Source organism: Macrotis lagotis, chromosome 1 (assembly GCF_037893015.1).
Source record: "Macrotis lagotis isolate mMagLag1 chromosome 1, bilby.v1.9.chrom.fasta, whole genome shotgun sequence".
Taxonomy (NCBI): Eukaryota; Metazoa; Chordata; class Mammalia; order Peramelemorphia; family Peramelidae; genus Macrotis; species Macrotis lagotis.
Window position 1 is genome coordinate 96,915,040 of NC_133658.1, and position 13,386 is coordinate 96,928,425.

Consider the following 13,386-nt stretch of genomic DNA (forward strand, 5'->3'; position numbering starts at 1 on the left):
AGTCTAATTCAAGATATCTAGTCCATTGACAGGTTAAGTAAATTATTACTCAATTCACACAGAGTAGTTGTTAATGAAAGAATTGGAATTCAGGTCTTCCTGAGGAGACCGCTTTATCTATTGTTCTACTCTGCAAGTTCATGCCATTTAATAATGTGGGGAATATTGTCATTTTAACTAGATTAAATTCCAGCTATGAACATTGAATGTCATTTCCTATATCGTACACTTGTCTTATGCTAGTATATTTTGAAATAGATCAATTTCCAACATTTGATTTTTCTGTTATTGTAGATGAGATTTTTTTATTTCAATATTTATTATGTAAAATGCAAAAGATCTTTGGGTTATTTTGATATTCTATTACTTTGCTGAACTTATTTATGGCCCCCTGATTTTTTGGTTGAGTTGGCTAGATTTTCTAGATAAACTATGATATAATCTGCAAGTGCCTTGATTACTTCATTAATGATAATAATGATAATGATAATAGCTAACATTTGTGGCAGCATTTATTTGTCAGGCTCTAGACTAAGCATTTTACAGCTATTTTATCAGTATTTTGACAACACCGAGAGGATGGTGTTCTTCTTCTTATTCTTCTTATTCTCATTTTTTAAAAGTAGAAATAGGCAAATAGATATTTGGTGACTTGTTCAGTGTCTGAGGCTGAATTTGAAATGAAAGCAGTAGGGAAAAAAAGTTGGAAAAGAAATGAGATTAATGGAAGGAAAAAAATGGAAAACAGATTATTAAGTTAGAAAGAGTTCAAAACCTTACCCAAGCCTCTGAAAGTTAGAATGACCAATTCTGGAGAAGCCAATGACTCAATGAAGCAACAAAGAATGTTAAAAAAAAACCCAAAAGATTGAAAAAATGGAAGAAAATGTAAAATATCTCAGAGCAAAAATAACTGATCTGGAAAATAGATAAAGAAAAAATGTGAGAATCATAGACTCCCTGAAAGCCATGAATAAAAAAAAACAAACTAGAAATGCTATCACAAAAAATTACAGAAGAAAACTGACCAGATCTCTCAGAATCAAGAGGCAAAGAGGAAATAAAATCCATTGGAAATCACTTTAAAGAAATTTTAAAATGAGAACTCTCAGGAACATTATAACTAAAATCCAGAGCTTCCAAGTCAAATAAAAATTACCATAAGCAGATCTAAAGAAAGAACTCAAGTACCAAAGAGGTACAGTTAGGATCATATATGAATTGGCAACCACCAAAATAAACGAGTAGAAAGCTTGTAATACAATACTTCATAAGGCAAAGAATAAATATAGTCAAGAATAAAATAACCAGAAAAACTGAATAGAGCCCTACAGGAGAAAAAAATGAACCTTGAAATAGAAGCATAGAAGTCAAGAAAAACATAAAGTAAGCATGAATTAACTATCATAAGATTTAACAAGGACAAATTGGTTGTATTCTAATAAGAAATGATACATGTGTAAGCTCTGAACCCTATTATAAACAGGGATCTCAGACAGAGTATGTTTAGACTGAAGAATTGGAAATGATTCTGTTATAACCTGATAATCTTAAAAGAGTTGGAAAAAAGGGGAAGAGGAAAACACTAAGAAGGTGTAAAGGGACAAAAATGTTAGGAAAAATTATCTAATCCGGATACAGAAGTAGAACTATTTACAAATAAAGAAGAAGGGGTGGTGGAAGCAAGTAGCACTTAAATTTGACTCTCATTTGAGGGAAAGAGCTGGAAAAAGAAATTGACAGAGAACAGAGAAGGGAGAAGGGGGAATAAGCAGAGGTGATTAAGACAGGAACTAGTCTTAAGTAAAGTAAACCTTAACAAAATGTATATCATAAGTACAATACTTTTTTGAAGTGGTAAAAAATTGAATGAGAAAGAGCTAAACAGATTTTGGCATATGAATGTAACAGATTATATTACTGTACTTAGGAAATGATGAAGGGGATGATTTCAGAGAAACCTAGGAAGATTTGTATGAACTCCTACAGAGAGAAAAGAACAAAAGCAGAAAAATTTCTAGTGGCAGTAAAACAAGCACCCCTAAAGACTCAAGAATTCTGATCAGAGAAACAATTAACTATGAATCCAGATAGTTAATGCTGAAACATGCTGTCTACTTTCTGATAGTGGGGTGAAAGAATGTATAGACTCAGATATTCTTTTTCAGATGTGGTCAATGTGGAAATGTACTTTTTTGATTTGTATTTTTATGTGTAATAGGGAATTTGATCATTCTTTCTTAATTGGGGAATGGGACAGGAAGTTGACAATTATAGTTTTACCATGCATTTTTCTATATGATTTAACTTTTAATCTATTTAGATGCTATGTCATTCTGGGCATATAAATTACTGATACTATTCATTAATTTTGTTGCTTTTAAGCAAAATATATGTGATTGTTGTTTACCATGTTTAATTTTTACTATGTTTTCCACTGGAAATTCAGCTTTGTGAGAATCTTTATATTTCAAATGTTTCTTGTAATAAAGTATTATTTTATTATGCTTTTTAATTCATTACCCATTTTATGAATGAGTTAAGTCTATTAATTATATATTCCCTCCATCCTACACTGTTATGCTTTTTCCTATCTTTTCTACCCTCTCCCCTTTACAAAGAAAAAGACACTAAGGAAGGAATTTGCTTAACACTAATGATATACAATTAATAAAATCTGTTTCTGCTCTGAGAGCTTTCCTCCTTTTCCCTTGCCCTGACCCCAATCATAGGTTTTTAAAGCTTTCTTTTCTTCTAGTCCCTTCATCATTTGCTTGTTTATGACTCTTCCTGTCTCCTTTCTTTAATCCCCTACCCCCCTTCACCTAGTGCCTGTCCATTTCCTGCCAAGTTTATTATAATTCCACTCTAAGCAATTTGGTTATGAGTTTGTATATTTAATCTTTCTTTTACTAATTCAGATATTAAAGAGGCCTGTCCTCCTCCCCTTTCTCTGTTGTTCTGTTTATATATTCTTTATCTCATGCATTCATTATGTGAAAAATTCCTTTCCCTTATTCCTGCTTCCTTCTCATTTCCTTCTTCTAAGTCTATCAAAACAGAACTACCACAAAACCCTCTGCCTATCTTAATTAACTTTCTCTATGACTTCCAAAGACCTTTTGATTCTAAGAGAACACTTGCTGTCTTTCCTTATTAAAATACATTATCACTTAGTCTCTTCCAATAGATAAATGTTTTTAACTCTTCATTGATTCTTTTGACTATTGCATTTATATTTCAAAGTTTCTATTCAGCTCTGGTTTCTTAATCAGGAATGCTTGGAAGTCCTCCATTTCAATAAGTATGGGAGAGAAGAGGTATAAGACTGACTACCAAGCTGAAAGTCTACAGAGACATTGTGCTGACCTCATTGTTATATAACTGTGAAACCTGGACAGTCTACCAGTGCCATGTCAGGAAACTGAATCACTTGCATTTCAATTGTCTTAGAAAGAGTCTGAAGATCACCTGGCAAGAAAAGATACCAGACACTGAGGTCCTTTCTTGAGCTAAACTATTTAATATTCCAACATTACTGCTGGGAGTGCAACTATGATGGGCTGGACACATTGTTAGAATGTCAGACATATGCTTGCCAAAAGACTGTTTTACAGAGAACTCACACAGGGCAAGTGCTCATGAGTGGTCAGAAGAAGAGATAGCAGGATACCCTGAAGCGTTCATTGAAGAATTATAGAACTGACTGTACAGCATGGGAGACATGGGCACAGGACTGCTCAGCATGGCATGCCCTCATCCAGGATGATGCTGCACTCTATGAGGAAGGTATAACTGAAGCAACTCAAAGGAACTGTGACATCCATTAGTTTAGTGTACCCACCCCAGGTGTTCACAAATGTGACTGACCTGTGGTTGGGAGTTCTGAGCTCTGGTCTGATTAGTCACAGTTGGACACACTGTAATTTGTCTCAAACATAGTGATGTTATTTTTATCTTCTTTTATAATGAAGGACAAGAATCAACCAACTAACCAACATTGACTCCTATCTCTATCAGATTAAACTCAGTTTTGCCATATGGGCTACTGATTATGTCTTTAGCTTATGCCTACTGAAATATTATATTCCAAGCTTTCCTATTCTTTGGAATGGCAGCTACACAAATGTGATCCTATTGTGGCTCCTTAGTATCCGAATTCTTTCACCTTGCAAGGTTTTTTTCTTTGAACTAAAAATAGGATTTTGACAACATTCCTGGAAATTTTCATTCTGGGATTTCTTTCAGGAAGTATCTGGTGGATTTTTTTTTATTTGCTATTTGTCTTATATCTAATAGATATGATTTCTTGAAATATGGCATTCAGGTTTTTATAAAGAATTAAGACTCTTGGGGCGGCTAGGTGGCGCAGTGGATAAAGCACTGGCCCTGGAGTCAGGAGTACCTGAGTTCAAATCTGGCCTCAGACACTTAATAATCACCTAGCTGTGTGGCCTTGGGCAAGCCACTTAACCCCATTTGTCTTGCAAAAACATTAAAAAAAACCCACCAGCTTCAGTTTTCTGCAGTTGAAAAAAAAAAGAATTAATAGATTATTCATAAATTATCTCTCTTTAAACTGCTTTCTAAGTCAATTGTGGAAGTACAAAACTTATATTTTCTTCATTTTTTCAGGCTTTCAATTGTGTTTTAATATCTATTGTCTCAGAATCAAAATCTTATTTTCAGGAAATTTTGGATAAGGTTGACCAACATCTAAACTATAATTTTTTTTCTCACACTATTCTTTGCTTTCTATTAATTGATTCCTTTACCAATACATTTTTGTTTCAAGTCAATTTCTTTCTTTTTTTTTTAAGGTTTTTCCAAGGCAAATGGGGTTAAGTGGCTTGCCCAAGGCCACACAGCTAGGTGATTATTAAGTGTCTGAGGCCAGATTTGAACTCAAGCACTCCTGACTCCAGGGCTTGTGCTCTATCCACTGCCCTACCTAGCCACCCCTCAAGTCAATTTCTTAACAGGTCCCCTAGTAATTTTCTTTTTTTGGTGGTCAAAGCACCTTTTTCTCTGAGCCTCTACCTGGGCTCATTTTGGAGTTACTCTCCTCTATATTTACCTCTTAGTCTTCTCTAAGTCTACAATATTTCTTCACTGAGTTTTATATTTTCTTCCATTTACTTTATTTCCAGTCTCAGTTTCTGAACTGAGGTGCTTAGTGCTTAGGTCAGATTTTGCTTCTTTCTGTATGCTTGGATGCTGTGCGTGGAGGTTCTACTTAGTCCTAGACATGGTGGTTAAGGCTATACTCTTATCAACTGCAGGAAGTATTGGAGTTTGACCTTAGTTCTTCTAGGTCCCAAGATATTAATATTTTTCCATAATTTCCTGTATCATTTTTTTCTGGACCACTTATTCCCTATGGATAAATGGGCTGAGGTAGCTCATGTAAAAATCCCCCAAACAGTAAATAAGAGTAGAATTTATACTTATGGCAGCTATGCCCTTCAAACTATACTCTTTGACTTCTCAGAATGGGTTCTAGTTCCATATTTTGTTCTTATCATTTCTTTCAGACATCACATAGAAATAAAAGGTGACTATGTTCCACTGCAGTAATAGATGTATTTTCTTTTTGTTTGTTTTTTTAGGTTTTTGCAAGGCAAATGGGGTTACATGGCTTGCCCAAGGCCACACAGCTAGGTAATTATTAAGTATCTGAGACTGGATTTGAACCCAGGTACTTCTGACTCCAGGGCCAGTGCTTTATCCACTGCGCCACCTAGCCGCCCCAATAGATGCATTTTCAGGGACTATGTAGTACTTAACATTTCAATTCTTATTATATTCCTGGAAATGAGAAACTACCAGCAAAAAGGAGACACATCTAGAAGATATCTCTCTTGGTTTACTGTCACATGCTCATTGAACTTTCCCAAAATAAGGATTAGTATACATGTACATTCATAAACAAAGAAATATATGTATCTTAGAGGTTTACAAAAATGTTCTTTACTTCTCATTTTATCTGCTTTTTAGGTGCTATTATTATCATAATTTCCATTTTGAAGATGAGGAAACAGACAAGTAGAAGTTAAGAGTCTTGCTTAGGCTACATTATTAAGTGTCTGAGGCAAAATTTGGATTCATGTCTTCCTGATTACAGGTCCAATGTTCCACTGTGCCATCTAGAAGCCACTGGAAAAAACAGACACTGAGTGCAAAATCTTGAGACAAATATTAAAGAAGCTCAAGCTCCTGGTAAAACACCACTTAGAATGAAAAAGTCTTTATTAAGTATTTACTGTATGTTAAGTACAAATACAAAGTCAGCAGTCTTGCTCTCAAGCAACTTACCTTCTAACAGTGAGAAAAACACATACAACAATGATGGCCAGAGAGGGGGCACTTTGGTCTGGAAATTAGAGGAATGATGAATGGGGACATAAGGAATTACAGTTACAAAAATGAGATAACTGCTGCCCTTCAAGAAGCAAGAGAGGAAATAGTATGTTTACCTGTTAAAATCTGATCCCAGCTATTTTTCTAGTCTAAGTTCTAGCTCTCACACTACCCATATTCTATCTCTAGCTCAATTGTTTCTGTGAGTCCTCTCTGAACAGATCCTAACCAGTCATCTTGGCTAATTTAATTTCCTCCACTGCAATTCTTTCTCTTGCTATCTTTCTAACCCATTTTTTTTTCACCTGTGGAAATCCTACTCTTATGTAAAACCCAACTCAAAATGTCACTTCCTTCATAAAGTCTTTCCAGATTCTCTTAGGTAGAAGTGGTCTTTGAATTCCATCTCCCCCTGGGATGGCTGGGAATTGAAGAGACAGACTCACATCCACTAGGGCTCTCCTTCAAACTGAGCTCAGGCTGTGTTGGTGATCACCAGGCTTGAATGAGATGGGAACCATCAACTCCACTCCTCCTGATGAGATAGAGAATCCATGCATTGCCCTCTGCAGGCTAGGCCCTGCAATCCCTTGGCATACTCATTTGATCTACCAGTGGCAACTAAGGCCCTTGACATCTGACTCACAATTGCACACTTATCTAGGCCTTTCTACTTGCCCCTCAGCCGAACTTTTATGCACTATCTCCCCTATAAAAGGAAGAGCTTGAGAACAAAGCCTATCTCAATTTTTCTCGTTACAGACTCAGCACTTAGTATAATGCTTGTTACATAGTAAGTGCTTAAAAAATGGCTTTTCCCATACTGATTTGTTCATTGGCTTTGTTTTGATTTTTCTACTAGTCCATTTTACACTGTGAGCCATTACAGAAGAGGTCATCTTTTTGGGTCACACCAAGTGGTGTCATAGCATTCAATGCTGGACATTTAGTTAAGTGTTGGGTGACTGACTGTTAAGTAACTGGTAGTAGGTGCTGAGTCAATATTTTTGGAACAAGTGAAATAAAACTCAATAAATTAACTTGACTTCTGGCCAAGAGGGCAGAGAGAAGCCAAGATCTGTGCACAGTGTTCCTGGGTCTCCCTTGGAACTGACATGAATCAATCTCTTATCAAGAGCAACAGAAAGCACCAAAGACCAGACTGAAATATCCTCCAGCTGGGTGTGTCTCAGGGGAGCGTGGGGGAGCCCAGAGAAGAGAAGAGAGACCAATGCAGGGCAAGGTGGGGGACTAACCTCCTGAGAGCCAAGGCTGCTGAACTCAGCTGTGCAACAGGCAGCTGGGGAGCTCCGAAGCGAGTGTCCAGGACCCCCATTCACCTTGTATGGATGATCTGGACAGCCAGTTCTCACAGTGAGCCTCTGGAGTTCTGAGTTGAAAGGAGGGTCGGGCATTCCTGGCATTCTGGCTTACACAGACCTGAGATAGCCCCAGGTGTCCCACCTGTCCCAATGCCCAGGAAGTGGGCAATTGGCCTCAGGTTTCCTTTACCAGCCTGTCCACTGAGCCCCCTGGAGCTCCCAATCTGAACAGCTCCAAATCAATAATCCAGCCTTTGAAGGTCTGCATGCAAGCCCCTATCTCAATACAAGAAGTAACAAATCTCAAAATGATTAAGAAAGGCCAGAAAAAAGCAAGATCTATTGAAAGTTACCTTGGAAATAAGGAAGGGTAAAATACAAGTTCAGAAAAGGAGAGCAAAAGGGGAGCTACATTTGAAGCTTCAGAAGAGAATATGAATTGGTCTCCTCCAGTCCTTCTTAGAAAAGCCATTAAGGATTTTTAAAAATAAAAGGAAAAATTGGGAAAAGAAATGTGAGAGAAAATTAACATTTGCAACAAAAAGTTACAGAAGAAAACAAATCCTATAAAAAAACAATTGGGCAATTGGAAAAAGATAACAACTCCATTAAAAATAGAATTGACGGGGTGGCTAGGTGGCGCAGTGGATAAAGCACCAGCCCTGGAGTCAGGAGTACCTAGGTTCAAATCCGGTCTCAGACACTTAATAATTACCTACCTGTGTGGCCTTGGGCAAGCCACTTAACCCCATTTGCCCTGCAAAAACCTAAAAAAAAAAAAAAAAAAATCCACCATCTAAAAGAAATTCCAAAATGAAAACATTAAGGAATATTGCAGTCAAACTTCAAAATTATCAGATCAAGGAGAAAATCCTGCAAGTAACCAGAAAGAAGCAATTCAAATATTGAGGAGCCACCAGGATTACAGCTGGACCTGGTTACATCAATGCTAAATATCAAAGGGTCTGGAATATGATATTCTGGAGGGCAAGGGAGCTTGGATTACAACCGAGAATTAACTAAAACTAAACATACTCTTTCAGGAGAAAAGATGAACATTTAATGAATAGGTGACTTCCAAATTTTCCTGATGAAAAGACCAGAGCTGAACAGAAATTTTGAACTTCAAATAGGAGACTTAAGAGATACATGAAAAGGTAAAGAGGGGAAAAGCAGGACTGCAATTTAATAAGATTAAACTGGTTCTTCCCCTACCTGGGTAGAAGATCCTTATAATTCTTCAGAATTGTAACTCTATTATAGGAAGCATATTTAGGTTGGAGGTATGGACATACATTGATTTTGATGGAATGATTTAATGGCAGGAAAGGGAGAAATTTATTTTACCCTTCAAATATTAGTAGGGGAAGGAGAGGGACAGATTGATGGGAGGGAAAGAAGAAGGGAGGAAATGGAAAGTGGATGATAGAAGGGGTGATAGGTTAAAGGAAGTGCTCTTCAGTAGCAAAACACTGGGGAGGAGGGATAGGGTGAAAGGAGTAGGGAAGTACCAAACAGAGGGGAAATAGCATGGAGGATAATAAAGAATTAGTCATAATTGTGAATGTTAATGGGATGAACTACCCAATAAAATGCAAGCAGATAGCAGAGTGGATTAAAATCCAGAATCCTACAATATGCTGCTCACAAGAAATACATTTTGATGCAGAGAGATACACACGGAGTTCAGGTAAAAGGCTGGAACAGAATATATTATGCTTTGCTAAAATGAAAAAAGTAGGGGTAGCAATTGTATCTCAGACAAAGTAATTGTAAGAATAGATCTCATTAAAAGGGCTAAGGAAGGAAATAGGTCTCATTAAAAGGGCTAAGGAAGGAAACTATATACTCCTAAAAAGTACCATAGACAATGGAGTAATTTCAATACTAAACATATATGCATCAAGTGGTATAGCATCCAAAAATGTAGAGAAGAAGCTAAATGAATTATGAGAAGATAAACTATACTGGTAGGGCACCTCAATTTCCCTTTCTCAGAATCAGATAAATCTAACTATAGAATAAATAAGAAGGAAGTTAGATATATTAGACCTCTGCAGAAAACTAAATGGAAATAGAAGGGAATGTATCTTTTCTTAGCAATACATGGCACCTACACAAAAACCGGCAACCTCATAATCAAATGAGGAAAGGCAGAAATAGCAAATACATCTATTTCAGATTATGATGTAATTAAAATCACATGCAATAAAGGGTTATGGAGATCTGGATCTAAAATTAATTGGAAACTAAATAACCTAATTTTTTAAAAACTGAGTGAATCAAACAACAAATCATAGAAATAATTAATAATGTCATGCAAGACAATGACAATAAGGAGACAATATGCCAAAACTTGTGGGATACAGTCAAAGTAGTTATTAGGGGAAATTATATGTCTAAATGCTAACATGAATAAAACAGGGAAAAAGGAAATCAATTAATTGAGCACGCAACTACAAAGGCTAGAGAAAGAACAAATAAATCTTCAATAATTTAGAAATTCTGAAAATTAAAGGAGAAATTAATAAAATCAAAAGTAAGAAAACTACTAAACTAACAAATAAAACTAGAAGTTGGTTTTATGAAAAAAAACCCCAATAAAATAGAGAGACCTTTGGTTAATTTTATTTAAAAAAAAAAAAGAAAGAAAACCAAATCACCAGTATCAAAAATGAAAATGTTGAATTCACTGTCAATGAGGAGGAAATAAAAAAATAATAATTTGGAGCTATTTTGCCAAACTATATGCCAATAAATTTGATAGTCTAAGTGAAAGGGATGAATATTTATAAAAACTGCCTAGGTTAAAGTAAAAGGAAGTTAAATACTTAAATAACCCCATCTCAGAAAAAGAAATTGAACAATCCATCAACAAACTTCTAAGAAAAAAATCTCCAGGATCAGATGAATTCACAAGTGAATTCTACCAAACATTTGAGGAACAGTTAGTTCCAATTCTATATAAACTATTTGAAAAGCAGGTGAATAAGATCTGCCAAATTCCTTCTATGACACCAATATGGTACTGATACCAAACAAGGAAGAGTCCAAACAGAGAAAGAAAATTATAGACCAATTTCCCTCAAGAATATGGACACAAAATTTTTAAATAGCCATTAGCAGAGCAATTACAGAAAGTTATCACTAGGATAATGCACTATGATAAATTTATATCAGGAATGCAAGATTGGTTCAAAGTTATCAATAGCAAACCTAACAAAAACCATGATTATTTTAATAGATATTCAAAAACCTTTTAACAATAACAGCATCCATTCCTGTTAAAAACACTAGAACAGAGGAATAAATGAATTGCTCCTTAAAATGATAAGCAGTATTCTAAAATCATCAACAAGTATTACATGTAATGGGGATAAGATAAAACCATTCCCAATAAGATCAGAGTGAAACAAGGATGCCTGCATTACTCAATATTATATTTAAAATGTTCCCTTTAGCAATAAGAAAAAGAAATTCAAGGAATTAGAATAGGTAATGAAGAAACAAAATTGTCACTCTTTGCAGATGATGATAGTAAATTTAGAGAACCCTAGAAAATCATTTAAAAATTTACTTGAAACAGTTGCAGTATATAAAATAAACCAATATAAATCATCAGCATTCCTATATATTACTCATAAGTCATAAGAGCAGCAAGAGGAGGAAAGAGGAACTGAAGACAATATGAAAAAAATGAGTCAACCTGCCAAGGTAAACGTAGAAATTCTATGAAAACAACTATAAAACATACTTTCCCCCCTCCAAGGCAATGGGATTAAGTGGCTTGCCCAAGGCTACACAGCTAGGTAATTATTAAGTGTCAAGAGGCTGGATTTGAACTCAGGTACTCTTGACTCCAGGGCCGGTGCTCTATCCACTGTGCCACCTAGCTACCCCCTAAAACACACTTTTCACACAAATAAAACAGATCTAAAGAACTGGGCAAATGTCAATTGCTTATGGATAGGCTAAGTTAATAAAAATGACAATACTATCTAAATTAAATTACTTGTTGAGATAGAAAATATAGTAACTTAATTCACACAGACAGACAAATGGTCAAAAATATAAAGGGAACTAATGAAACAAATGCAAATAAAGGTGACCTATCTGCACTGGATCTAAAATTATTTGGTACTGGCTAAGAAATAAAGTGGTGGATCAGTGGATTGGATTAGGTGCAAAAGAAACAGTACCAAATGACTATAGTAATTTGCTACTTGATGAACCCAAAGTTCCAGTTTATGGAATAATAAGTTACTCTTTGATAAAAACTGTTAGAAAAACTTTAAGACTTTATGGCAGAAACAAGACAAAAATCATGATCTCACAACATATACCAAGATACAGTCAAAATGGATACAGAATTTAGACATAAAAGATGATATCATAAGCCAATTAGGAGAAAAAGGAATAGTTTTATTGTCAGATCTATGGAAAGGGGAGCAGTTTATGACCAAAGAAGAGCTAGAGGGCATTATAAAATATAAAATGGATAACTTTGATTACATCAAATTTAAAAGTTTTTGCACAAATAAAACAAATGCAACCAAGATTAAGAGGAAAGCAATTAAGCTGGGAAACAATTTTTATAACCAGTACTTCTGACAAAGAACTAATTTCTAAAATATATAGAGAAATGAGTTAAATTTATTAGAATACAAATCATTCCCCAATTGACAAATGGTTAGAGGATATCAACAAGCAGTTTTAAGATGGAAGAATTAATGCTATCTACATATAATCATATGAAAAAATGCTCTTAATCTAATTGATTAGAGAAATGCAAATTCAAAGATCTCTGAGATACTACCTCATATTTCTCAGATTGGTTAAAATAATAAAAGGAAATGATAAATGTTGGAGGGAATATGGGAAAACAGGGACACTAATGCCCTGTTGGTGGAGTTGTGAACCGATTCACCCATTCTGAAGAGCATGTGGAATTATGCCCAAAGGGCAATAAAACTGCATACTTTTTTGATCCAGCTATATCACTACTAGGTCTGTATTCCAAAGAGATCACAAAGAAAGGGAAAAGGACCCACATGTACAAGAATATTCAGAGCAGTTCTTTTTTTTTTGGTGGGGGCAAAAAATTAGAAATTGCGGTCACGTCCATCAATTAGGGAATGGCTGAACAAACTGGGGTATATAAATGTGATAGAACACCATTGTTCTATAAGAAATCATAAGGCACAAGGACATCATAATAGCCTGGAAAGATTTGTATGAACTAATGCTGAGTGAAGTGAGCAGAATCAGAAGAACATTATGTATACTAACAGCAGCATCAGATGATGCAACTTTGATGAACTGATTCATTTCAGCAGCACAATAATCAAATGCAACTCTAAAAGACATGTGATGGAAAATACCATCCATTTCCAGAGAAAGAACTATGGAGTTTAAATGTAGACCAAAGCTTATTAGCTTCAATTTTTAAAAGTTGTCTTAGGGATTTACATTTTTTTCTCTCTATTTTTTTCTGCTTTGATCTGATTCTTTCACAATATGACTAATATGGATCTATGTTTAGTATGGTTATATATGTATAGCTTATATCAGATTGCTTTCTGTTTAGGGGTATGGCAAAGTGAAGGGATGGAGGGAGAAAACTGTTAACCTCAAAACTGTTGAAAACTACCATTGTACATAGTTGCAAAAATAAATAAAATATTAAGGGGGAAAAGGAAAAGAA

General features: G+C 35.2%; 1 protein-coding gene across 5 annotated transcripts in view; it reads right to left on the minus strand.

Moving 5' to 3' along the window:
* Nucleotides 1-13,386, minus strand: part of SRBD1 (S1 RNA binding domain 1) — a 312,756-nt gene that overhangs the window by 24,683 nt on the left and 274,687 nt on the right. The gene's annotated exons all lie outside the window — the stretch shown is intronic.